The sequence below is a fragment of the Sapajus apella genome, unplaced genomic scaffold, assembly GCF_009761245.1.
Source record: "Sapajus apella isolate SASKATOON/1434 unplaced genomic scaffold, GSC_monkey_1.0 scaffold58, whole genome shotgun sequence".
NCBI lineage: Eukaryota > Metazoa > Chordata > Mammalia > Primates > Cebidae > Sapajus > Sapajus apella.
Window position 1 is genome coordinate 12,914,722 of NW_022436998.1, and position 26,268 is coordinate 12,940,989.

General features: G+C 36.5%; 1 long non-coding RNA gene across 1 annotated transcript in view; it reads right to left on the reverse strand.

Annotated features, from left to right (window-relative positions):
- LOC116528400 overlaps nt 1-26,268 on the reverse strand; it is a 717,144-nt gene that overhangs the window by 324,787 nt on the left and 366,089 nt on the right. The gene's annotated exons all lie outside the window — the stretch shown is intronic.

Sequence of the window (26,268 nt, forward strand, 5' to 3'; positions counted from 1 at the left end):
TAATAGTATATTTTTGATAATCTGAGATAATCCATATTATATATGGAAGTATATAATAAAATATAGACTGCATGTGTACATGAGTAGTGAGGTAGCAGAGTGATTATATGAAGTTTTAATAAGACCAACTATTAGAAAGAATGTTATTTCTTCTTAGTGTCCAACTGCTGGAGTTTCTTCACTTCAGTGTGTCAGTTCATATGGGTACCCACAAGCATATATCAGCTTGAAATGATTATCTTTCTCCCTGTTCAGTCCACTTCCTGCTTTGTACATGCAAAGTTATTTGAGAACGAATCAATCCCAACTGTTGGATTGTATGTACTATTTAAATCGGATATAAATAACTAATGAGACTGTAAGTTGCCATTGCTTTGCTTATGAATTTATATTAGTTATAGAACTTTGAATATGTTAAATCAGAGTTATGGTTTCTACCTAAGAAAATAGCCTTTTCCAAAATCAGTTTAATGTGTAAATACATAGTTTTTGCATTTGCTTTCTTTTCATTTAAATGAGAAGATAAAATCACACACTGCTGGCCAGGCAAAGTGGCTTATGCTTGTAATCCTATTACAGCTTTTAAGGAGGCTGAATTACATATTGCTTGAGCCAGGAGTTCAAGACCAGCTAGGGCAATCTGGCAAAACCTTGTCTCTAAAAAACATTAGCTAAGCATTGTGATGCATGCCTGCAGTTCCAGCTACCCTGGAAGTTGAGATGGGAGGATCATCTGTGCCCAGGAGGTTGAGCCGTGGTCCCATCACTGCACTCCCGCCTAGGCAATAGAGCAAGACTGTCTCAAAACAAAACAAAAAGAAAAGAAAAAGGCACACACTGTTAGTAATTAGGTAATGATGAATTCTCAACTTATAATAAGTTGAAAGAGTTCAAAAGTAATGATGAAGAGAGCTGGGAGAAAATCATTTGGAACATTTGGAATAATTTTTAACAGATATTTTTTCTAGAGAAAATGGAATACAGACCTTACAGAAAACTTTGCTTGTAGATTTTTTTTTCAAAACAACTTGCATTTATGGTAGGAAATAAAACAACTAGGACTTGGCAAAAGAAAACAAAGAAACACTGTCTAAAAAGGAAGCTTATTTCCCAGGATAGTCTATCAGTTAGCAGCTATGCTTATAATGAGCATAATACAGAGTATTTTCATATTCTATTGAACTCTGCACAGCTTCCCCCAAACACACAACAAGTGAACAAAAGTAGAACCCCAGTGTTTTATTTAATTCAATATTGCATAAATATTAAATGCAGACAGGGAATTGCAAATGGCAAAAGGAGACTCTATTGAATCTAAATTGTGATGAAAATACCATGAGGAAATCATGGTCCCAATTTGCTACTTAGAAAGAAAATTTATGTGAATAACAATACCAGACTTGCCCAACACCATCATTTAATAGTTATCTACCATGTTCTGTTGTTACAGATGTTTTGTTGTTCAACTTTTTTACGTTTCCTGGAATGGTTCACAGAGATTTTTCTCATGGAGTGGGTTCTTACCCTATCCTAAAATGAGAACTAACATCTACTCAGTAGGAACTAGTACTTTTATTAACAGAATATGGTTATATTCTGTTCTGTAACTAGCACAATGCAAGGACTTAATAAATGTTAAAAATGAACAATTAACTGACAGTAATAATCAACATTCTGGCTTTAAAAGGCTCCCGGAAACACAGGCTGTCTAAAGTGAGCTCCTAGTGTCTCCTTTATTTCCAAGTTCAAAACAGCTTTTACTTAAATCACTGAACATTGAGCTTCAAGTACCTTTCTGAATTTATTCCTCTATTCAGAAGAAATCATGTGTATCTTAGTGTCTCTCTGAACGCTAAATGTTAATGGCTTCTTTTCACTTAGCTTGTCATTTGATTCTATAAAGTAATATAAATTCAGGTTATAAGTGTTTCTTTAGAAAACTTTGTAGTCTTAGATATATGTCTGGAATGAAAAATATATTTATCATAATATTTTCTTTCAAAAAATCATTAATGTCAATTAAATGTCTTCAGAATAAGAATATTCTGATAACTTGTCTTTAGTTCTCTTTAGAGGCTTCTGAACCACATTGATCTGGACCAAAATGGAATGTGATGCACAATCTCATAGACAGTTCCAAATGAAAATAAAATGCTACTTTCCATTTGCTAGTGAAACTGCTTTCTTTGTCTTGTACTGCACTACATTGAAATTTTTCTCTTTTTCTTTGTCTTTTACTTAAGCTCATTCTTTGATACTTTTGTTTTGTAGAGTGAATTAAACGCTTTCCTTAGTGTTAAAAAGTAAGCTAGAATAATAACATATATAGACCTCTAGAAATAATAGAAGAAAACAGTTTTCCCTCTGTTTGAACCAATATTCTCCAGAATATCTTTTCTAAATTAATCGAAAAACTGGATAAACATGAAAATTCCTAAACCCCATGTAAGATTTATGGAATTTATATCTCTGAAAGAAGGACAGGAAAATATGCAGTCTTTACAGTTTTCTGAGTTATTCCATCTGTGACAACTGAAGATACACACACACACACGCGCGCGCACACACACACACACACACACACACACACACTGAATTTCACTGTCCTCCACCAGAGTTTTCTAGTTCCTCTCCTCCTGGTATTCTTGGAAACAACTGTTATCAGTGCATTACAATATAAGTTTGAGTTTCCAATGGAATTCACTATCATGAGATATATTAATGTCAGAATACAGGAATCCATTAATTTCTAATGGAAAATTATTTTCCAGAATCTAGTATGTGAAGAAATGTAGCTGTTAATAAAATCCAGGCAGCCATTCAATTGAAAAAGTCTAAGGAAATTTATATCACTTTATCAAAGATACGACAAATCTAATTTTTGCTGTAGATTAAAGTCCTTCCTAATGATGACATTATTTTTTGCACCATTTTTGTTCCAATAAATAAATGATACAAATATGCTTTCTTCTTCCATATTGCAGGTTCTCTTTTTTTTTTTTTTTGAAGCATTGCCTTATTTGAAATCTCACCAGTTTTGGGAAATTACTCATACAAGAGGTGAAAATCGAAGTGGTTTTGCATGAGTTTAAACCACAAAGCTAGCAGTCAAAGAAATCACTTGTTAGAGTGTATCTTGGTGTGTTAAACATAAAAATAGAAGCTACTGCTTCAGTTCTATTCTCTAGAAGTATAAAACATGAGTTTAATGATAAATTATCTTCACTTATCTTCACTTAGAAACATATGCTATAATGTTTTGGAACAAGATTCTCAACATAATTTAATAGAAAACTACGATTATAAATGTGAAAGTGGTAGAGGCGGAAAATACAAGGTACATTTAAAACAACTTTAAAAAAACAGAAAACACCCCTCAAAACATCTTATATTTCTGTATTACTGTGTTTTTAACTACTATTGAGCTATTAAAATCAAAATTTGAGGTTGTATACTTATTTCCAGATTTTTTTTTTGACCAAAGCTATGGAAATTCAGTCTTTTTCAACTAGATTAAAATTCAAAATGCCCAAAGAATTATAAATCGTTCTATTATAAAGATATATGCACAAGATATGTGCACACAAGGTATGTTCCTTGTGGCGCTGTTTACAATAGCAAAGACCTGGAACCAACCCAAATGTCCATTAACAATAGACTGCACAAAGAAAATGTGGCACATATACACCATGGAATGCTATGCAGCCCTAAAAAATAAGGAATTTGTGTCCTTTGTAGGGACTTGGATGAATCTTGAAACCATCATTCTCAGAAAACTGACACAAGAACAGAAAACCAAACACTGCATGTTCTCACTCATAGGCGGGTGTTGGACAATGAGAACACATGGGCACAGGGAGGGGAATATCACACACTGGGGTCTGTTGGGGGTTGGGGCGCTAGGTGAGGGACAGCGGGGGCTGGCAGGTTGGGGAGGGATAACACTGGGAGAAATGCCAGATGTAGGTGACAGGGGGATGGAGACCACAAACCACCATGGCATGTGTGTACCTATGCAACAATCCTGCAAGATCTGCACATGTACCCAAGTATTTAAAGTACAATTTTTAAAAAATCTTGGAAAGTAAAATAAAAAGACTCTTAAAATTTAAAAAAAAATAGTCAAAATGCCAGGCCATTCAGAAATTGTTATTCCTAATATCTCTATTAGAAATGGATTATTTTTTAAAAATCCTTCAGTGTTGTAGTATATCTGACTACTCACAGAGAGGCAAAAACTCTGGTAATGACTTCATATATGTGATGTCCAAAAATGTATCAAATATCTCAGGATACATATCAGAAGAGATGGCACTCTAGTCAATATGATCAACCCTATTAGATCTAATGCTTGGCCCCACCATAATATTTTCCCCAGAACTCTATGATAGACAGCATAACAGGAATTTGTGAAGATTAGTTTCCACTTTTCAAAAGTGATTTTCTTAAATCAGAGTAGACAGCAAATTTGTACCAATGCCTCAGAAAAGTAAACCAGAAAGTTCTATGCTGGCAACCATGCTTGGAAGGCTGACTTAGGGCAGATGTGTACTTGGCAATCAGTACTCGGCTAAATTACTGAGTTCCTGGTGCCATGATAATACTGATATCATACATAGAGAAGCATCTGGAAAATCAATAAAGTAATCCAAAATTCTCATCAATGGCCCAGACATAGGTCTTTTATAACTATTTTTCTGTTTCAGCAAGTAGCTATTCATGGTGGCTTTTTTCAATTAAGAGATAGAATAAGGACAATCATACATTTTAGAACTTGAACACATTTAAAAGACAAAGAAACAACCCTACCAGAAAGTGGGGAAAGGATATAAACAGATACTTGTCAAAAGAAGACATTTACATGGCCAACAAACATACGAAAGAAAGCTCATCATCACTGGTCCTTAGAGAAAGGCAAATAAGACCACAGTGAGATACCTTCTCACACCGTTTAGAATGGCAATCATTAAAAAGTCTAGAAATAACAGATGCTGGCCAGGATACAGAGAAACAGGAACTTTTACACTGTTGGTGGGAGTGTAAATTAGTTCAAGCATTGTGAAAGACAGTGTGGCCTCAAAGACGTAGGACCAGAAATAACATTTGATCCAACAATCCAATTACTGGGTATGTACCCAAAGGATTATAAATCATTCTGCCATAAAGATACATGCACATGTATATGCAGCACTATTTACAATAGCAAAGACTTGGAATCAACCTAAATACTCATCAGTGACAGACTGGATGAAGAAAATGTGGTACATATACACCATGGAATACTATGCAGCCACAAAAGAGAATGAGTTCACTTCCTTTTGCAGAGACATGCAAAAGGGATGAAGCTAGAAACCATCATCCTCAGCAAACTAACACAGGAAGAGAAAACCAAACACCCCATGTTCTCACTCATAAGTAGAAGTTGAACAATGAGAACACATGGACACAGGGAGGGGACCATCATATACCAGAGCTTGTCAGGGAGGTGGGGGCAAGGGGAAGGAGAACATTAGGACAAATACCTAATGCATGTGGGGCTTAAAACCTAGATGATGGGTTGGATAGGTGCAGCAAACCACCATGGCACATGTATACCTGTGAAACAAACCTGCACATTCTACACATGTATCCCAGAACCTAAAGTAAAATTAAAAAAAAAAAAAGATTAAAAAAAAAAAGAAAGACTCAGCAATGGATAATGCTCCAGTTCATTGTTTGGGCAGGCATTTCATAGATGTTTATTACAGTATTTTACAATGAGAAAAAAAGAAGTCAAATAAAATAGAGGAAGCCCATGTTTGATCAATGATAATAGCATTCCATGAGCTAAATTTTATGACTGGTCTGATTTGTCCTTTTGAAGTCCAATAAATAAAGAAATCTATGTGGTTATTTTTCTTAAAGAAAAATAAAAGTAATTGTCAAACACAAACTGCTGAATATCCTGTCAAGCAATAATTTTAGTACAAACTGCCATATTCCATCTAATTGTTGCATTGTAAGGTACGATATGCAACACTTTAATATGTAGTAGTAATAATATGTCTAATATTTCCATGTAAAATTTAACAAATACATGTTACACTTGGAAAAATAATAGAGACATTAACCTGTAATTATATATGTGTCATATATAAATGTAGTATATATGTATCATATATATAAATAACAAGTAATTAAGAAATTATATATGAATTATGGTTTTGATATGTCATGTTTTTTCTATTTCATTCATAATGTAAGAGAAAGTGCAGATTTTAGATAGAAGAAACTTTCAGTTTACATTTTAATCTCTAATGCTTAAAACAAAATATTTTGAGCATAATCTCCCAAAAAATCACATTTTTATTAATTAACTTCAGTAATTCGCTGGTGCACGGATTTATAGATAGTTTGTAATGAAGTCTCTAGAGTCTAAAAAAGGAATGTAAATTTTAAAGAGGTAATTTTGTTTTTCTTATTCTGCTTAGATCAACATTAATGGTATTTTAATTTAATTTGATTGATTGATTGATTGAGACAGAGTCTTACTCTGGAGCCTGGAGTGCAGGCTGGAATGCAGTGGTGCAATCACAGCTCACTGCAACCTCAAACTCCCAGGCTCATGCGATCCTCCTGCATCAGCCTTCCGAGTTGCTGGGACTACAAGACTATGCCACTATGACTGGATAATATTTTTTTTTATTTCCTTTTTTTTTTTTTTGGTGGAGATAGGGTCTCACATTTTTGCCCTGACTAGTCTCAAACAACTGGGCTACAGCTATCCTTCCAACTCAGCCTCCCAAAGTGCTGGGATTACAGGCATGAGCCACTGCATCCAGTCACAAAAGTATTTTTATAATATCAGTCAGATCCTTGCAACAAACACTAGTGAATACCAAAATGACCTAAGAAATTTAAATAAATTCTTATTGGTACTATTCCACTATAGGCTCTTTTTGTTTTCTATGCATATCATAAACATTAAATTATCAATATTACAAACAGATAATGCTCAGTAGACAATATTTATATTCCCTATGTTTGAAATTGCCTTACTTGTTTTCACTGAGCTTTTCTTGAAACAATTGGCAATTCACATGCAGTTGTAGGAAAAAATATACAAAGTTCTTTTGTGTACCCTTTACTCAGTTTCCCCAAATGGTAAAAACTTGGCAAAATTTATAGAACAATGTCCAAGATATTGCATCAGGATATCAACATTGATACAATCCACATGTCTTATTTAAATTTCCCCATTTTTATTTGTACTCATTTGCGTGTGTGCTTGTGTTTGTGTATATTCAGTTTTATACATTTATATCATATATGTAGATACATGTACCTACCAACACAATCAAGATACTGAATAATTACATCAGTTGAAGGATTCTTTTTATTGTCCTTTTGTACCTACAACCACCTCAATGAAGCCATCATACTCCACCCCATCCCACCCCAGTCCTAAACCCTGTCAAACAGTAATCTCTTCTCTGTTTCTAAAATTTTGTAATTTCAAAAATGCTATAGGAACTCTTGTAATATATAACCTTCTGGGACTGATATTAATCATTCAGCATAATTATGTGTCAATATTTGGTTCCTTTTTATTGCTAAATATCACATTTTATGAATGTACCATGGTGTGTTTATTCACTTTTTGAAGGACACCTCATATATTTTTAAGTTTGGGCTATAACAAAGAAAGCTGCTATATACATTCATGTACAGGATTTTCTGTGGACATAGTTTAAATTATCTGAGATAAATGTCCACAGATCCAATTGTTGAATTGTTAAAATTTAACTGATTAATTTTTTTAAAAGATTGTTTTTGTTAGGATAGACTAGATTATGATGAAGTAATAAACAGTCATTCATTTTCAAGGCTTAACAACATAATACACAAATACATATCCACAGACAGTGAATGGGACAAATTTGCTAATTAAGATAACTCAAGAACTCAGGCAAATGGAGGTGTAGTCAAGGTTTACTTGTCAAAGCAGAAGAAAAAATGGCTATTGGTTCCCAAATCTCAGAAGAAACCTGATATATTTCTGCTTCTATAAGTTGAGAAAGAAAGAAAATGGAGACGAGAGTGCTCAAACAATATTTTTGAATAGCAGTGATAACCATTGATCAGCAACTAAACTTTAAAAAAGGTATTCAGATTTATTTTTGTCATAAAAGGATGTTTTTTCCACACACACAAAAATGTATAAACAAGATAACATTTCCTCTCCTGTGACTAATGAGCATTTTACAGAGTTATCAGTGAAATCCCCAAAACACAGAGATCCTGAAAGAGATGTGTTTCCTTGGGCAGCAGAATACAGGCTACCCAAATAGGAGTGCAACTAAAAAGCTGTAGCACATACAACCATCCTTCAGTTCAATAAATCAAAGACTGTTACGTTTGTGCTTTAGATATAATCCTGTCTTAGAAAAAAAAATGTTATTTAAAAAGGGAATATTCACTTACTCTTCCTTTTAAAAATATTTAATTATTATTTACGTTAATTTTCCAAATTATAAAATATTGGAACTGATCACAGGATTTAAATAGTCCTACGACATTTTTATCTTTCCTTAGAAATCCAAAGTTTTTTCCCCTGTAATTAAGCAGTTAAGAAACATAATTCTACACTTGATTTAGAAATATGAACATTAATTAGCTATCAAAAGTCACATTGTGGAGTCTAAAATATCAGTGAACCAAAGTTAAATCCATGGGCCAAGGCGGGTAAAGTGATAAAACTTAGAGCAAATCAGCATTAAAATTTGAAAGAAAATGTCTCACTATATCCCCAGAAAAGGTAAAAGTCATCAGTAAAGGAGAATAATTTAAGTTCAAATGAATGAATACACACACACACAGACATTTAAACTAGAAGACAATTACAGTTTGGTCACTAAGGAAATCTGTAAAAACTATTTTTAAAAACTGGCTAAAACAATCACATTCATCAATAAATATGAAATTTGATCATTCAGCTAAAGGAGAAATACGTTTTCTAAAATAAAAATAAATTTTTGCCCAATCATGTTTAGTTAGCATAGAAGGTCTGGAACAGTTGTGATGACATTTTATTAAATAAGGCAAAATTTAAGTATAAATATCGAGGATCATGATACCTGTTTCATTTTTCACCATTATGAAGTTTCAGTTATTTGTAGAGTCATGGCCTCCATCTAATGGGTTCTAAGCAATTCAACTGAGGATAAAGACAAAGACAGAAATGGGGAGAATGGGGAGAGTACAGGGCATGGAGAAAGAAAGAGAGTGTGCATATACATGTGTGTGTGCCTGCAAGAATGTAATTAAAATGTAACCAAACCAATTATTTAATAAAAAAAAATTCTTTCTTTTTTACAAAGTTGAGCCGGACGATTCCTAAACCATCCCGTCATTTCTCATAGGTATATAGTTTGATTCCTATGGTTTCTAAAATTTTACGACCTAAGTCTTGTAATTCATTCAAGTTTATAATTTAATTTATATTGAATTACTAATTATTACCATTGCTTAACGTTTTAAAGCAAACACAGGAATTGCTGAAATTTATTGAGAATGTAATTTTACTGATACAGCATGAGATAGCAATGTGTCATTGTGCATTTTAAGCGAACAATAATATTTCTTTTTTCTTTTTTGTTCTTGGAGAGTTTGCAGCTACATTTCAGAAATGTATAAACCTATTCTTATAAAGTATATGGCTCATTCAGCAATGCACATAAAGCTGAATCACTAAAGTATGCTGATTGATCAATAAAGTTTGTAGCTCCATTTGTAAAATGGGCAAAAATCAAACCATTTCACCATTTGGTTCAGTAAGTTAAGTGCATAATGGTTCAAACAGCATTTTGTGCATTTTAAGTCAAGCACATTGTACATTGCAACATAGTCAGCCATGAAAACATGCTATTTCAGTGATTAGGTAAGAATATTAAATTTGAAATAAAATTAGTAATTTAGACAGATAATTACACAGAATACTGGCGAGCCACTGAATTTCTTTTATCTGTCTCTAACTTTAAAAACGTTTAGTATCTCAGCATCTTTTTAAAAACTTTATTATACTTTAAGTTCTGGAGTACATGCACAGATTGTGCTGGTTTGTTACATAGGTATACATGTGCCGTGGTGGTGGTTTGCTGCATCCATCGCCCCGTCATCTACATTAAGTATTTCTTCAAATGCTATCGCTCGCTAATCCTCCCACCCACTGGCATCCCTCCCCTAAACCCCACCCCCCAGGCCCAGTGTGTGATGTTCCCCTTCCTGTGTCCATGTGTTCTCATTGTTCAATACCCACTTATGAGTGAGAACATGCAGTGCTTTGTTTTCTATTCTTGTGTCAATTTGCTGAGAGTGATGGTTTCCAGTTTCATCCATGTCCCTGCAAAGGACGTGAACTCATCTTTTTTCATGGCTGCATAGTATTTCATGGCGTATATGTGGCACATTTTTTTTATCCAGTCTATCATTGATGGGCATTTGGGTTGGTTCCAAGTCTTTGCTATTGTGAACAGTGCCTCAATAAACATAAGTGTGCATGTATCTTCATAATAGAATTATTTATAATCCTTTGGGTATATACCCTGTAATGGGATTGCTGGGTCAAATGGTATTTCTATTTCTAGATCCTTGAGGAATCGCCACACTGTCTTCCACAATGGTTTTACTAATTTACACTCCCACCAACAGTGTAAAAGTGTTCCTATTTCTCCACATCCTTTCCAGCATCTGTAGCCCCCTGATTTTTGATGATCGTCATTCTAACTGGTGTGAGGTGGTATCTCACTGTGGTTTTGATTTGTATTTCTCTAGTGAACAGTAATGATGAGCTTTTTTTCATATGTTTGTTGGCTGCATACATGTCTTATTTTGAAAAGTATCTGTTCATATCCTTTGCCTACTTTTTGATGGGGTTGTTTGTTTTTTTCTTTTAAATTTGTTTAAGTTCTCCATAGATTCTGGATATAAGCCCTTTGTCTGATGAGTAGACTGCAAAAAATTTTTCCCATTCTGTTGGTTGCTGGTTCACTCTATTGATGATAGTTTCTTTTGCTATGCAGAAGCTCTTAAGTTTAATTAGATCCCACTTGTCTTCAAAGTATATTACAAGCTACTATAATCAAAACATCATTGTACTGGTACCAAAACAGAGATATAGGCCAATGGAAAAGAACAGAGGCCTCAGAAATAACAGAACACATCTACAGCCATCTGATATTTGACAAACCTGACAAAAGCAAGCAATGGGGAAAGGATTCTCTATTTAATGTATGGTGTTGGGAAACCGGCTAGCCATATGCAGAAAACTGAAACTGAATCCCTTCCTTACACCTTATACAAAAATTAACTCTAAATGGATTAAAGATTTAAACATGAGGTCTAACACCATAAAACTCTAGAAGAAAACCTAGGCAATACCATCCAGAACATAGGCATGGGCAAGGACTTCATGACTAAAACACCAAAAGCAATGGCAACAAAAGCCAAAATAGACAAGTAGGATCTAATTAAACTCAGCATCTTTTATACAGAGCTATTCTTTGAAAGCAACTTGATTGCTACTGGTAGCAGGCATTAAAATGCATTCATTACATTTCTAAAATTTATCAAATATAGCAATTTTTTGTTTGATATATATGAATATTTAAATAACTGAAATTATGCTTTAAAAATCTGCTTATTTATATGTATGTCTAGCACCAATAGTTACTTCCAATACCAAGAAATGATAACATGGTACATGATAAGGTAGTTTTTTCAAAAAGGATTCAACTCTTTCAGTTGGTTTTCTACGTGGTTATGGTTATAAAATGAATGTCTCTTTTAATTGATGGCTTTGGAAGAGGCTACTTTTTAAGGGCTATGGTTCAGAGACACCAATGTTTCAATTATAGCAGTATCTGTAAACTTGATTCAAAACTCTCTCTGGAAACATTGGTAATAAGGGCAAGATATCTTTTCTAGTTGCAAGCTGTCAGTGGAATGATGAGTAACAGACAAACCAAAGAGGATTCAACTGAACAGAGCTTTATAATTTTCTGCTACTTGATTAAAACCGGATATAGAAAAAAAATTATATATATATAAATTGCCTTTCTCAAGGAATCTACCATTTTTGAAGAAATTTAATCGTACCTACAAAAAGCAAAACAATATGAGATATTAAAATTAATTGTAATGCCCTATATTTGTAAAAGCAACAGGTGACATGACATTTCATAAATGACAAAGGCTTTGTGTAGCTTATGTAATTTGAAATACAACAAGATTGTGAAAGAAATGAGCAACATCTGCAGGTCTTAACCTTGCTATATCAAGAAGACAATAATAGAAGTTTAAAATTCATGATATTTCTAAAACAGTTTAGTCAACCTTACAGCTCATGTCATGGGAATTGGTTAAAATAAGCTAAATAGCTTAATCATCCTTTTGCCCACAATATGTTATAGAAGATTAACAGTTAAAGTTGGACAGGTAAAATATGCCTAGATTTTGTCTTGGATTTAATCTTATCATTGGAAGTTGCTATAGATTTCTTTTAGAAATAATAGGGACAGGCCGGGCGTGGTGGCGCACACCTATAATCCCAGCACTTTGGGAGGCTGAGGTGGGTGGATCACGAGGTCAAGAGATCGAGACCATCCTGGTCAACCTGGTAAAACCCCGTCTCTAGTAAAAATACAAAAATTAGCTGGGCATGGTGGCGCATGCCTGTAGTCCCAGCTACTCAGGAGGCAAAGGCAGGAGAATTTCTTGAGCCCAGGAGGTGGAGGTTATGGTGAGCCAAGATCGCGCCATTGCACTCCAGCCTGGGTGACAAGAGTGAAACTTCATCTCAAAAAAAGAAAGAAAAAAGAAACAATAGGGACATGATAATAGCAGTATTTTAAGAAAACTAGAATGTTTCTTAAAAGGTTAAAGACAAATGGAGATTATTGATAAAAGATTAATTCGTTCTTGAATGACCCAGGAATTAGCTTACATAGAACTAGAACTAGGTAAGTATTAATAGAAATTAACTGAATTTGAATTTAAAGGGACTACTGACAGGATTTGATGACAAAGATTCTAATATGATTCTCAGAACTCAATTTTGGAATATCTTATTTTTAAGACCTGTTCGAGGTGAAGAAATGTTTTGAGAAATAGGGGATTGGCATATTAGAAAGAAGAAGATGATACATGTTAGAGTTTATTTGCAAAGAGGCAATGAATAGGGCTTTATTAAGACATGTGAAAGTAAGGGATAGAAGACTGAGAACCCACTCAAACTCAGAGTATAACCACTTCGCGGATGAGTACAGAAAGGGAACACAATTAATAAAACTTAAATACGACAGGCTTAGAGAAAAGCAGAGTAAGAAGTTGCCAAGGATAGGCAACTTCCCACATAGATCAAAACTCTTGGAGGTTAGTAATTGGCTTCCAATAAAATCTTAGGTATCTGGCAAGTGAGCACAGGCATGCACATTAAGAGACAATATGGTGGAGTATGACTTTCCAGTGGCCTTCCACAGAAAGGGAAGAAAGCCTTAGACGGGCATTTGTGCAACTTCCTAAACACACTGTGCATGCTCACTTCCCAAGCTTAAGATCAGCCCTGCACATTTGGGCAGCCAACCCTATGGAAGAATCACGGGTAAAGGGTGCAAGACACTGGAGGTGGCCAGCATATAAAGTCCTAGTAACAATTTTAAATGCCACACTTATACTTCAAGTTGCCTGCCTAGGTCTTGTCCAAGTGTACTTTTCTTTCTTTCCTGGTCTTAAGCTCTGAAACTTGTTTCAGTCTCATTTTCTGCCTTACACCACTCAGCTGAATTTTTTCTTCTGAGGAGGCAAGAATTGAGTTTGCTGCAGACCCATAAGGAAGATTCAGTGAGGTGAGATTTGTTTGTGGAGAAAGAGGATGCTTATCATAATAGTGTAAATGCTAAGTATAGTTATATTTAATATAACTTGAATATTCAAGAGGAGATATTGTAACTGACCCAATAGTGTCATAGATAGGTTTTTTGTTTTGTTGTTTTTAAAACGGAAATTTACCCCTCTGGTCCTAAATCTCGAAACTTACATTTGTTTTATCTGAGTGTCTTCTTCAACACTAACCCCAGGGCCTCTCAAAAAGTATCAAAAGACTGAAACTCACCAGATTATAGCATCCAATGAGATGCTAGGCCCCTCATTTATCTTGATTGCTTTCTTACTCCTTCCAAGTTCCTGTTTTCTCACACACAGTTACATTTCTTCCCTGCTATATAAATCCCCCGTTTTAGTTGGTCAGGCAGACAGATTTGAGATTGATATCCCTTCTCCTCATCTGCAATACTGATTAAACACTTCTTCCTTGGCAAAAATCATTGTCTCACGGATAGCCTTTTGTGTGGCTAGCAGCAGGACCCAGATGGAACCCCTGGCATATCGGTAAAAATGTCAACTAGAAAGTTCAATGCAAGAGTCTTTGCCTCAGGAGGTCTGGTAGTATTTGAAAAATGAGCAAATAGGCAAATAAACATATAAAAGCTACTAAATGCATAGGACAAAAATAAATCTGACAGAAAATTATGAATTAAAAAAATTACAGACTGATCCCGAGTCTTAGAAGGGGAAAAGAAAATGGGACTGCTGATACACAAAAGTGTATCAGAATCTAAGTAAAGAAAGCATTTCAAGGGACAGGGAGTGGTTAACTGTGCCTAAATATGGCCAGGCCATTGTGTAAGACGATCTGAAAGGCAACCATTTTCTTTGGGAAAATGGAAGGCTTTTGCAATTTTGCTATCAGTCAGGTGGCGAAAGACTCTTTAGAGTGAATTAAAAATAAGAGGAGAGCTGAGGACATGCAGATAGCAAGTATACGCACTTTAAAAATAGTTTAGCTAAAAAGAGAAAAAGAGAAACATAGAGAACTAGAGACGGATATATGAAATCAGATTTTCGAAAGATGGTTAATGGTAAAGATTTGTTTTGAGCTAAAGCAGATAATCCAATAGATAATGAAAGACAGATGGTGCAGGAGAGTTAAGTAATCTTGGCAGGTCATACACATTTGAATGAAACATTGTGGGGTCCAAAGTACAAATGTAGTGGTGTCTGCCCTTCTCAGTGACAGCAAGGATTGTTTATCCATTATATCTGAAAAGATGCCAGAGGATACTATGAGTACAGATATTAGTGTGGAGTCATTGTCACCATGTTGGTACAATTTCATATTCTAATTTGATTATTTTTATTTTCTTACTAAAAGGAAGCCAATGAAGAAGGAAACAATATAGAGGAAAGGAGGGGAGAAAAGGAAGAATAGTCACAGAAGAGGAAGACAGAGATGCTGGTAAGCAAAAAAGAGATTGTCTATTAAACATATAAATGATTTGCACATTATTTTGGAAAAGAAATAAAATTTTCCAAAATTGATTGCAAGAAAACACAATTTTGAAATACTAATAAATTGGTCAGAAACACAAAATTTTATGTTTCTTTTTTTATATCAATGTTTCCATAGAGTTAAATGCATATAGCTAATTTATACAATCTTCCAAAAAGAAGATTAGTTTTACTTGTAGCTGACTTCATTAAAATATTCTTCTCAAGCCATTTGGAAGGCAAACCTCTAGGTAATATTACAGGATGTTAAAGTCATTTAAATACAAATAACGTATGCCACATTTGCATTTAACAAGTTAGCCCAAGTTCATCCTACCTGTAGGGTTTTCAAAATGTTATAAAAAGAACAGATAAGCAAAATCTTTTTTAAGTATTAGGCTTCAGTTCTCAAAACTTAATGTGAAATGTGGAAAGACAAATGCCTTTTCTTTGATCTCGGTTGGAATTTTGGGCTGAAATCCACATTTGTAGCTGATCTGTGAACTGTGTCTTGTATAATGAACAGATTCATGGTGAAATCCTTTGGGCTTGTTAGCTTTTTTCCTATTGAATAGTGATGCTTCTGGGGCAACTTGATGGTTCACAAACAACACTAAAAATGTAATCTTTAGATGGCTAAGAAACAAGAAACACACCCATGAAATAGTATACCTGGCTATGCTATTCATTCCATGCAACAAATCAAAATTCTTTAGGCTTCGTTTAAAGCAGCAAAAGGCAGCCTGATTAATTCAATGTATGCCTCAATGATCCTTGGCCAAACTTATGGTTGTGACATATGAAATATAATTGGTGTGAATTGAAACAGCCTGTCTTCTTTCAATATTTTATAATAATCCCACTGTGTTAAGGCTAACCTTTCTTCACAGTAATATCCCACTGATTGGTGAAGTTTTGGACATGAGGAAAAAGAGGCATAAAATTTAGGGCACAGTCATCATGTGTGGCATCCTTGTACTGTTGTTGGAGTGATGTTAAAAGGCTTATCTGTCTTGAAAACATTTGATGTCTCAGGTGAACACCTGCCACGCCCAGGTTCACTACGTTACACCAATTTATTAGTACGCATTTGTGCATTGCATCTCCAGAAAGCCACCATTGAAATGTTAATATGTTCATCAATGACACTATTATACAAATATATTCGTAGATATTTAGATAAACTTGGAGGAAATGGGTCAACAATAACCCATTTTGATCTCCCAAGGATTATTCTTGGAAGTTTCCTTAGATGACTATTCTTAGTTTCAATAGTTCAAACAAGTTTATAAACCTCTATTCCTGAAAGAACCAATCTGAGATTGGTAATATGTTTTTCTAAATCATATTTAAAGGGTAAATTATAGACTTATAACCAGAAGTTATGTGTGTCTTATATCATGTATTATTAGATTGTTAATCTGCTTGAAGTCAGTGATTAAAAGACAATTGTTATTGCACTAGCGATGAAGGAAAATTTGACCCTCAGAAAGCCAAAAACAAACATAACAAATATAGAAAGCCTCTAGTTTCTGCATGACAACACAAATTCTATTTCATTGCTGGGAGATAGAAAGAGAGAGAAAGAAAGAGATAAAGAAAGAAAAGAAAGAGAAAGAAAGAAAAGAAAGAAAGAAAGAAGGAAAGAAAGAAGGATGGAAGGAAGGAAGGAAGGAAGGAAAGAAAAGAGAAAGAAAAGAAAGAAAGAAAGAAAGAAAGAAAGGAAGGAAGGAAGGAAGGAAGGAAGGAAGGAAGGAAGGAGAAAGAAAGAAAGAAAGAGAGAGAGAGAAAGAAAGAAAGAAAGAAGGAAAGAAAGAAAGAAAAGAAAGAAAGAAAAAGAAAAAGGGAGAAAGAAAGAAAGATGGAGGAAGGGAGGGAGGGAGGCAGGGAGAAAAAATAAGAGGAAGGAGGGAGGGCAAGGAGAGGAGATGGGGAGGGGAGGGAGAAAAAGAGAGAGAAAGGAAAAAGGAAGGAAAACAAAGGAAAGGAAGGAAGGGAGGAAATGAAGGAAGGGAAGGAAGGAAAGAAGGAAGGAAAAGAAAAGAAAAGGAAGGAAGGGCTATGGGAAGAGGGCAAAAAAGTGCTGAATAGAGAAGGGAAGGTCCCCGGTGAGGGCTTCACTTCTGGGCCTGTGCCAACAGACCTAGGTGAGTACAGCATTTCTGTTTTGGGGCCTAAATGTTGCATTTCCTAAGGCCACCCTGGCCTGCCGCCCTTTTATCCTGGGCCTATAAAACCTCAAGACCCTAGTGGGAGAGACACACAAGCGACTGGATGTTGAGAGAAATACATCAGCAGAAAAACACATAAGTGGCTGAACATTGAGAAGAACACCCTGGTGGCAGAGCACACTCACAGGCATCGGCAGGCCATCCACCAGCGGAACAATGCAGAGTTTGGCTGGGATGGTTGGAGGAGAGCCTGGCCACTGAGCGGCTCAACTCCAGGGAAAACGCCACCTTCCGACTTCATCTCCCTTCTGGCTCCCCAATCTGTTGAAAGCTACTTCCACTAATAAACTTTGTACTCATTCTCCAAGCCCATGTGTGATCTGATTCTTCTGGTACACCAAGGAAAGAAATCCTGGGAAACAGAAAGCTCTCTGTCCTTGTGATAAGGCAGAGGGTCTAACTGAGCTCATTAACACAAGCTGCCTATAAATGGCTAAACTGAAAGAGCACACTCTAACCCAATCCCACTGGGGCTTCAGCTGTAAACATTCACCTCTAGATGCTGTCCTGGGATCACAGCCCACAGCCTGCCCATCTGCATGCTCCCCTAAAGTACTGAACACTGGGGCACCAACGAAGGGGGTCATATCCCCAACACATGCCCTGTGATGGGGACGAGGCAACTTTTCCTGTTTCAACCAGGGGCTCATCCAGGATCCTGGAAGGTGAATGCAAATGCAGAACTGTCTGGTCTGCCTCTTTCCCCAAACCTGGCACCTCTCTCTTTTTCCTGCCGGTAAGAGGCTCTGTTTCCCCTCATGAAGTTTTAAACCATCCTAACCGGGCCGGGTAAAACCCCCAGACTTCACCTCTTTTCTCTGTTGCACGGTTTGTATTTCTTCCATTATAATTTAAGGGTTTTGCTACAGGCTGTGGTCATGTAACTAAGTAAAATGAGCATTTGGCTGAGCCGCCAAAGGTGCATATCAGTCCAAGTGTTTCTAGAGGTGCCATCTGTGCCTCCACTCCAAAAGCCGCAGGCATTCATGACTCAGGGCACCTCACCTTCCCCTTTTCCCTCCCAGCTCAGGTGCCTGGGCTTGTGCACAACTTGCAGAGATTGCACCCAACAGCCACAAGGGGGAGTGACAGAAAGCCCCGGTGGTAGCCATGACCCTACAGGGCCAATAGAGGGGGCTCTTCTCACCCACCGGGCCCACAGAATGTGTCTCCCCTGTCCAAGGAAGTCAACCGTATCTGAAGCAGAAGAAGGATATAAGGATTAAAGGGACCCACTTGCACCGAGCAAGGGGTTCTTCCCTCAGGGTCTCCCCCCTTTTGTCCCTTACACTGTTTTTCTCCTTTTTCCTTTTCTAAGTGAGAGGGCTTCCCACTCCCAGCAGTTTCTGATGGGAAAATTAATGGAGGAGTGACCCCTGCTGGCTGATAACTGCAGATTTGGCAGGGCTTATTTGAGACACTAACCGGATAAAAACAGCCTCTAAAATATTTCTTCAATCCCAAGCTCCATTCCAGACTTCTTTCTAAAGGTAAGGCCCTAGAAAGAAAAACCAGGTCTGAGGCATCCAAAGCCAGGCAACAGGCACGATGTCAACAGGCAGGACCAATCCTTGCCGATTAACCCCCCAACCCTTCTGCCAACCCCACAGAAGGAGACCATGCTTCATGGCATAAACGGGCCCAGGGAACTCAAAGGTTGTTGGCAGCAGGAAAAAAGGGAGGCATGGGTGAGGGTGGTCAATTCCTCTTCTCCAGGTTTTCCCTGCCTCATGTGTACATATCACATCAGTACCTATGGCCAGCACCTGCCATCGATGTCAGGATGAGAGGTGGAAGGGAAAGGGAGGATGCTTGCATGCTTTCTTTATCCCAGCCTGAGTTTTCACTGAAAGAAAGAAAAGAATAAGTAAGGGACACCTTTATTCCCTGCCTTTCAGAATGGGGAACCCGTTCTCTTCACCACCCCCCAGTTTATACTCCTCTGGAGTGTGTTCTGAACCATTGGGACTGTTTTGACCCTCAAAATCTGAAGGAAAAACCCTCTGCACAAAGTTTTGGTCAAAATATGATTTACAGCAAGGGCTGGCTTGGCCTCAGAAGGAACCATTCATGTTGATACCCTCTGGCAGCTGGAATTTTTCTAAAGATGTGAAGACAGATGGTCTGAGACCCCATATGTGCAGGCTTCCTACACCTTGCAAGGCAATCCAGAACTTTGCCAACAGTATAAGACTGATCCACCTCTCCTGTTTGCAGTCTCAGGGAAGGCTGCAAGGAACCAGCCCAAGGAATTAAAGATACAAATCCCAGAGGCACTGCCAGTTGACAAGCCAGATCCCTCCAGTCCTGCTCCTTCAGGTCCACCCTGATTTCCCTATCTAGCTTCAGTGTCTCACCTGCCCCCTCCTAGAAATCCTCACCCTACACAAGCCCCAGTCTCACTCTTGCCCCTCCAACAGATGCCCAATAAATTTGGGCCCAGTAAGGTCCATATCCTCTTCTCCCAACAGTGCTTAAAGCAAACCAAGGAGGATCTTGGCAAGTTTTCAGATAATCATGAAGGTATATAGATACTTTCCAGAATTTCACCCAAATATTTGAACTGTCCTGGAGAGATTTTATGTTACTTTTGAAGCGGACCCTGATGGACAATGAGGAACAGCCCGCTTTTCAAGCAGCAGAGAGATTTCAGAATGAGCTTTGTACCACATATAGCATCAGGGAAAAGGGCAAATATTATGCAACTGAAGATAAGCAGAACCAGTCAATGACTCTAAATGGGATCCCAATGACAAGACAGAAGACTGGAAAAGGAGACACTTTCAGGTGTGCATATTAGAAGACTTGTGTAGGACTAGGTCCAAGCCGCTCAATTATGCTAAGTTGCCCATTATCAATCAGGGATTTGCTGAAAATCCACTGCCTTCCTGGAAAGGCTAAGAGAGGCCTTGGTAAAGCACACCTCTCTATCTCCTGATTCAGTTAAGAAACAGCTAATCCAAAAGGATAAATTTATTACTCAGGCAGCCCCTGATATCAAGAGAAAGTTCCAGAAACAGCCCTGGGACCAGATAGTACATTGGAGGAGCTGCTCAGGTGGCCACTGCAGTCTTTTACGATGGAGAAAGGGAGACACAAGAAAGAGGCAGAAGCCTTAATGGCCATCTTGCAAGCCCTCTAACCCCAGAATTCCCAGGGTACACCTATTAACTGCTAAAGATATGGCAAAAACTGTTATCTCTATTCCAAAGTTTAGCCACTCCCATACAAGGCTTAATGTCTTTCACCAGGGTGAAACAGCTCGGGGTACAATGTTGTTGTTAGTATATTTCACTTCTTATCTCCGTAATATTTGGTGCTAAATTCTTTCCTTGTATAATATATATCTTTAACCCATGCACACTTAACCTTATAAAACTTCTTTGTCTCATAACAAGAAGCTGCAAAACTGCCAATGGCCAGGCAATTGGAGCCTTGGACGATGGCTCTTGTGTGCTAGAAACCCTTAGATAGACCCTGGGAGGAATCTGACTGCCGTTCTCCCCCAAAACAAAACCCTCTGTCAGTGGGAAGTAGACTAAGAACAGTCATCATCCATATTTTAACAGCAGTTAGATGTACCTCTTCAGAGGGGGGAGAGACACAGGAGGAGGGTAAGAGTGCTGGGTGGGGAAGGGCAGGTCACTCGTGAGGGCTCCCGTGGGCCTCTGCCACAGAACTAGGTGAGGACAGGTATTTCTGGTTTTGTACCCAAATGTTGCATTTCCTAAGACTACCCTGGCTAGCCACACCCCCATCATGTGCCTATAACAACCCGAGACCCTAGTGGGCAGAGACACACAAGGGGCTGGATGTCAAGAGGAACACATCAGTGGAAGAACACACAAGTGATTGAACATGGAACATCAGGAGGAACACACCGGCAGAAGAGCACACTGACGGGCACTGGCAGACACAGGCAGGTCATTGACCAGCAGAAAAATGCCGCAGAGTCTGCCAAGGTGGTCGGAGGAGAGCCCAGCCACTAAGCAGCCTGACTCCAGGGGACATCCACCTCTGTTCTTACGATAAGTCTGAGAGTCTAATTGAGCTGGCTAACACAAGCTTCCTGTGGATGGAGAAGCTAAAAGAGAACATTAACACATGCCCACTGGGGCTTTAGCTGTTAACATTCACCCCAGACACTGCCGTGGGGTTGGAACTCCACAGCCTGACCATTTGCACGCTCCCTTAGAGGTTTGAGCAGTGGGGAACCAAAGAAGCAAGCTGCACTCTCATCACATGCACTGTGAGGGGGACAAGGGAACTTTTCTTGTTTCAAAAGGAAGGAAGAATAAAGGAAGGCAGTGTGGGGTGGGGGGAGCAGGAGAAGGAGAAATGGAAGGGAGAGACAAAAAAAGAAAGAAATGTATACTCACACATACATACTATACATGTGTAACATTGTTATATATACATGTATTTACTATCTATCTAACATCTATCTATCCATCTATCTATCTTTAATACTGAACCTCTAAAGATGAATCCTGAGATACGTCATTGAAGCATTTACCTTAATGAACAGCATTACAATCTCAGATAATTGTATTTGTGTTACCTAATCAAACTTTCAATTAATTTTGACATTTAAGAGAAGTGTATGTGAGCCAAACTAAGTGTATGTTAGTCAAACTAGGATCACAAAAACCAGTCCTGTTTATCAACTTTTTATTGTCGCATTTCACAAAATTTATGTTAGGCGACTTTGTGGAGAGGTTTTCTACATAAGGTCGTGGGGGAGAAAATGTCTTTGGTTTCCTGCAGTAAAGTAGCCTATAATAATTCCCCTCTTCATTTTTATTTAAATACATATTTTTCTTATTCAAAAAATGTCAAACAATATGTTTCAAAAATGGTTATGACTCCCTGCCTTCTTATTTAGGCAAATACAAATAAAACATCTCAATTTGAGAAGTAAGATTGCAGTATCTAAAACAAGTTGGATAATGAATACAGGTTTTGGGGGTTTCTTTTGTGGGGGATGGAGAAAGAAAGTTTGAGATATGCTCCACAGAAATCAATGCCTAAAATATATATTGGTGCCCCAGACACAATTGAAATATGTCTTGCTCATCCTTAAAAAAATAAAGCAAACTTCAAGTTTAATCCTTTTTATTGTGTTTAAAATTGATTATGGAACAACTGAATAACGATGTTCTAGCCTGCATATTGTTGTCGTGCATTCAAAGCATTTCATTATTATGCTCTCCCCACAAAGTATCAATTAAGTATCATGAAAACAATAAAGTAATTACTACTTCTAATGTAGTGTGATAGAGAGACAGAAGCTGTGCTATTTGTATTAATTACAATTATTAGTACTGCTTGAATGACTTGTACTCTCACAAATATCCATTGAGTTATATACTATATCATTTTATTTACAAGTTTAGAGAGAATCAATGATTACTCAAATTCTACTAGACACGAAGTGGTGGATCATGAATTCAAACATAGTAACATCTGACTCCAGCATTCTGACTCCCATCAACCCCACATATGTACACAAAAACATAAATACACACACACAAAGTCACATACCAATATCACTTTTAACATACAGATTTATAACACAATATGGATTCATTCTCAACATAAACAAAGTGATTTCAGCAAATTGCCATTTAAAATATTAGAACTTTAACATATAGTTCGTATGACCTTATTATAGTCTATTAGACAAGCCTATAAGACTTTTTGGATAAAGGAAATCTTATACACTGGGGAGGGATGAAAATATAGCATCATCTCATACACTAGACCAAAGGAATGAGTAGTCTTCTTTTTTTCATTTTCCTGCATAGAGTTTGCTTTTATTAACCAAGATAAAAATATGGCAAATGCTTCCACTTTGTGGCAAAAATTTTTAGGTACATACAAGGATATCTATCAGAAAATTATTTTTAATTAAGAAGATATAAGCAAATATTGTCTTCAATAAATCAATAGTAAAATAAACTACAGTAAATCAATAACAGAATATTACAGTTATTTAAAAACTTAACTTGGCATTCTAATTTTTACTTGGAAAGTCACAATGACTTACTGCTCAATTTAAAACATGTATGTTCTTTTACAATGCTTACATAATTATTTCATTTAAGTAAAAATCAAGATAGAGAAAATATATTTATATTATTACATATCAAGTTGTTGACAATGGTTACTTTTAAGGAAATTAGCAAATATAGGGGACTGGTGATAAACAGTATGTTCACCTTTTACTCTATTAAATCCTTCTACATTTCTTGAACATTTTATTGTGAATATATATTTAAGTATTACTAATCAAAAACATAGGACATAAATTTTAAAAATCAAAAACCATTAAAATTTTGATGTGTTAATGACTAAGATTTGGGAATTATTAGTCACTAGAATATCTAATCTAATACACAGTTGGCATAGAGTTTGCAAGTTGAAACCTAGCCATCTCTGGAAATAGACCAGGATTCATTACTGAAGTGAAAAATTTTAATAGTGACTAGATATCAAGATCTCATTTTTTCTTCCTATTGCAGAAAGAAAGAAAAGTAGATTAGATGGGAGAAAATTCTACTTAATACTAAATCCAGCAGATATAAAAAACCTAATACACCATAATTAAGTAGGATTTATTCTTGGGCAGCAAGACTGGTCCAATATATGCAAATCAATAAATGCAATTCACCACATAAACAGAATTTAAGCAAAAACCTTATCTTCACCTCAATAGATACAGAAAAAGCTTTCAACAAAATCCAACATCTCTTCATGATAACCACATTCAACTAACTGGACATCAAACAAACCTACTTCAAAATAATAAGAGCCATCTGTGTCAAATCCACAGCCAGCACCAAATGGAATGAACAAAGGCTGGAACCATTACCTTTGAGAACTGGAAAAAGACACAGATGCCCACTCTCACCTCTCCCATTTAACATAGTATTAGAAGTCCTTGCCAGAGCAATCAGGTAAGAGGAAAAAAAAAAAAAGGCATTCAGATAAGAAAACAGTCAAACTAACTCTCTTCACTGAGCACATGATCCTGTACCCAGAAAACCCTAAAAACTCCACCAAAGGCTATTAGAATGAATAAAAATTTTTAGTAAAGTTTCAGAATATAAAAGCAATGTACGAAAATCTGTAACATTTCTATATACCAATAATGTTCAGGCTGAGAGGCAAATCCAGAACATGATCCCATTTACAATAACTAAAAATAAAATAAAACACCTAGTAATAAAATAAAATACCGCTAATCAAGGAGGTGAGAGATGTCTACAAAGAGGACGGCAAGACACAACTGAAAACACACACACACACACACACACACACACACACACATATATAGACAAAGAAATGAGAAAACATTTCATGTTCATGGATTGCAGGAATCAATATTGTTAAAATGGCCATATCGTTTAAAGTGATTTACAGATTCAATGCTATTTCTATCAACCTACCAATATCACTCTTTACAGTTAGAAAAAAAATTCTAAAATTCATATGGAAACAAGAAAGAACCCAAACAGAAAAGCAATCCTAAGTAAAAATAACAAAGCTGGAGACATCACATTTCTCAATGTCAAACTACACGATAAGGCTGTAGCAACCAAAATAGCATGATACTGGTATAAAAATAAGACACATAGACCAATGGAACAGAATATAAAACTTGGAAATAAAGTTGAATACTTACAACTATCTGATCTTTCACAAGCCTGAAAAAAACACGCAATGGGGAAAATAATCTCTATTCAATAAATGGTCCTGGGATATAACTGGGTAGCCATATGCAGAAAAATGAATCTGAACCCTTAACTTTTACCATACACGAAAATGAATGAAAGATTTTTGTGCAAGACCCCTCAAATTCTATAAAAATCCTAGAAGAAAACCTTGGAAATACCCTTCTCAATATTGGCTTTAGCAAAGATTTTTTGACTAAATCCCCAAAAGCAACTGTAACAACAGCCAAAAAAATTGATAAATGAGACCTAATTAAACTAAAAAGTGTCTTCACAGAAAAAGAAAATATCACACAGTAGACAGACAATCTACCGAATGGGAGAAAATATTCGCAAACTATGCATCTGACAAATGACTAATATCCAGAATCTGTAAGGAGATTAAACAAATCAAAAAGAAAAAAAATGCATTAAAAAAATGGGCAAATGGCACGAACAGACATTTCACAAAAGAAGACATACAAGCAACCAACGAACTTGAAAAGAAAATGTTCACCATTACTAATTATCAGAGAAATGCAAATCAAAACCACAGTGAGATACCATCTCACACCAGTCAGAATGGCTATTGTTAAAAAATCAAAAAACAACAGATATTGGTGACACTGCAGAAAAAAGGAACGCTTACGTACTGTTGGTGGGAATGCAAATTTGTTCAACAACTGTGGAAAGCAGTGTGGAGATTTCTCAAAGAGCTTAGCACCCCATTCGACCCTACAATACAAATACTGGGTATGTACTGAAAGGAAAATAGATCATTATATTAAAATGACCCATATACTCACATGTTCATTGTTACACTATTCACAATAGCAAAGATGAGGTATCAACCTAGGTGCCCATCAATGGTGTTGTGAATAAAGAAAATGTGGTACACATGCACCATGAAACACTGTGTAGCCATAAAAAAGAATAAAATCATGTGCGTCACAGTGACA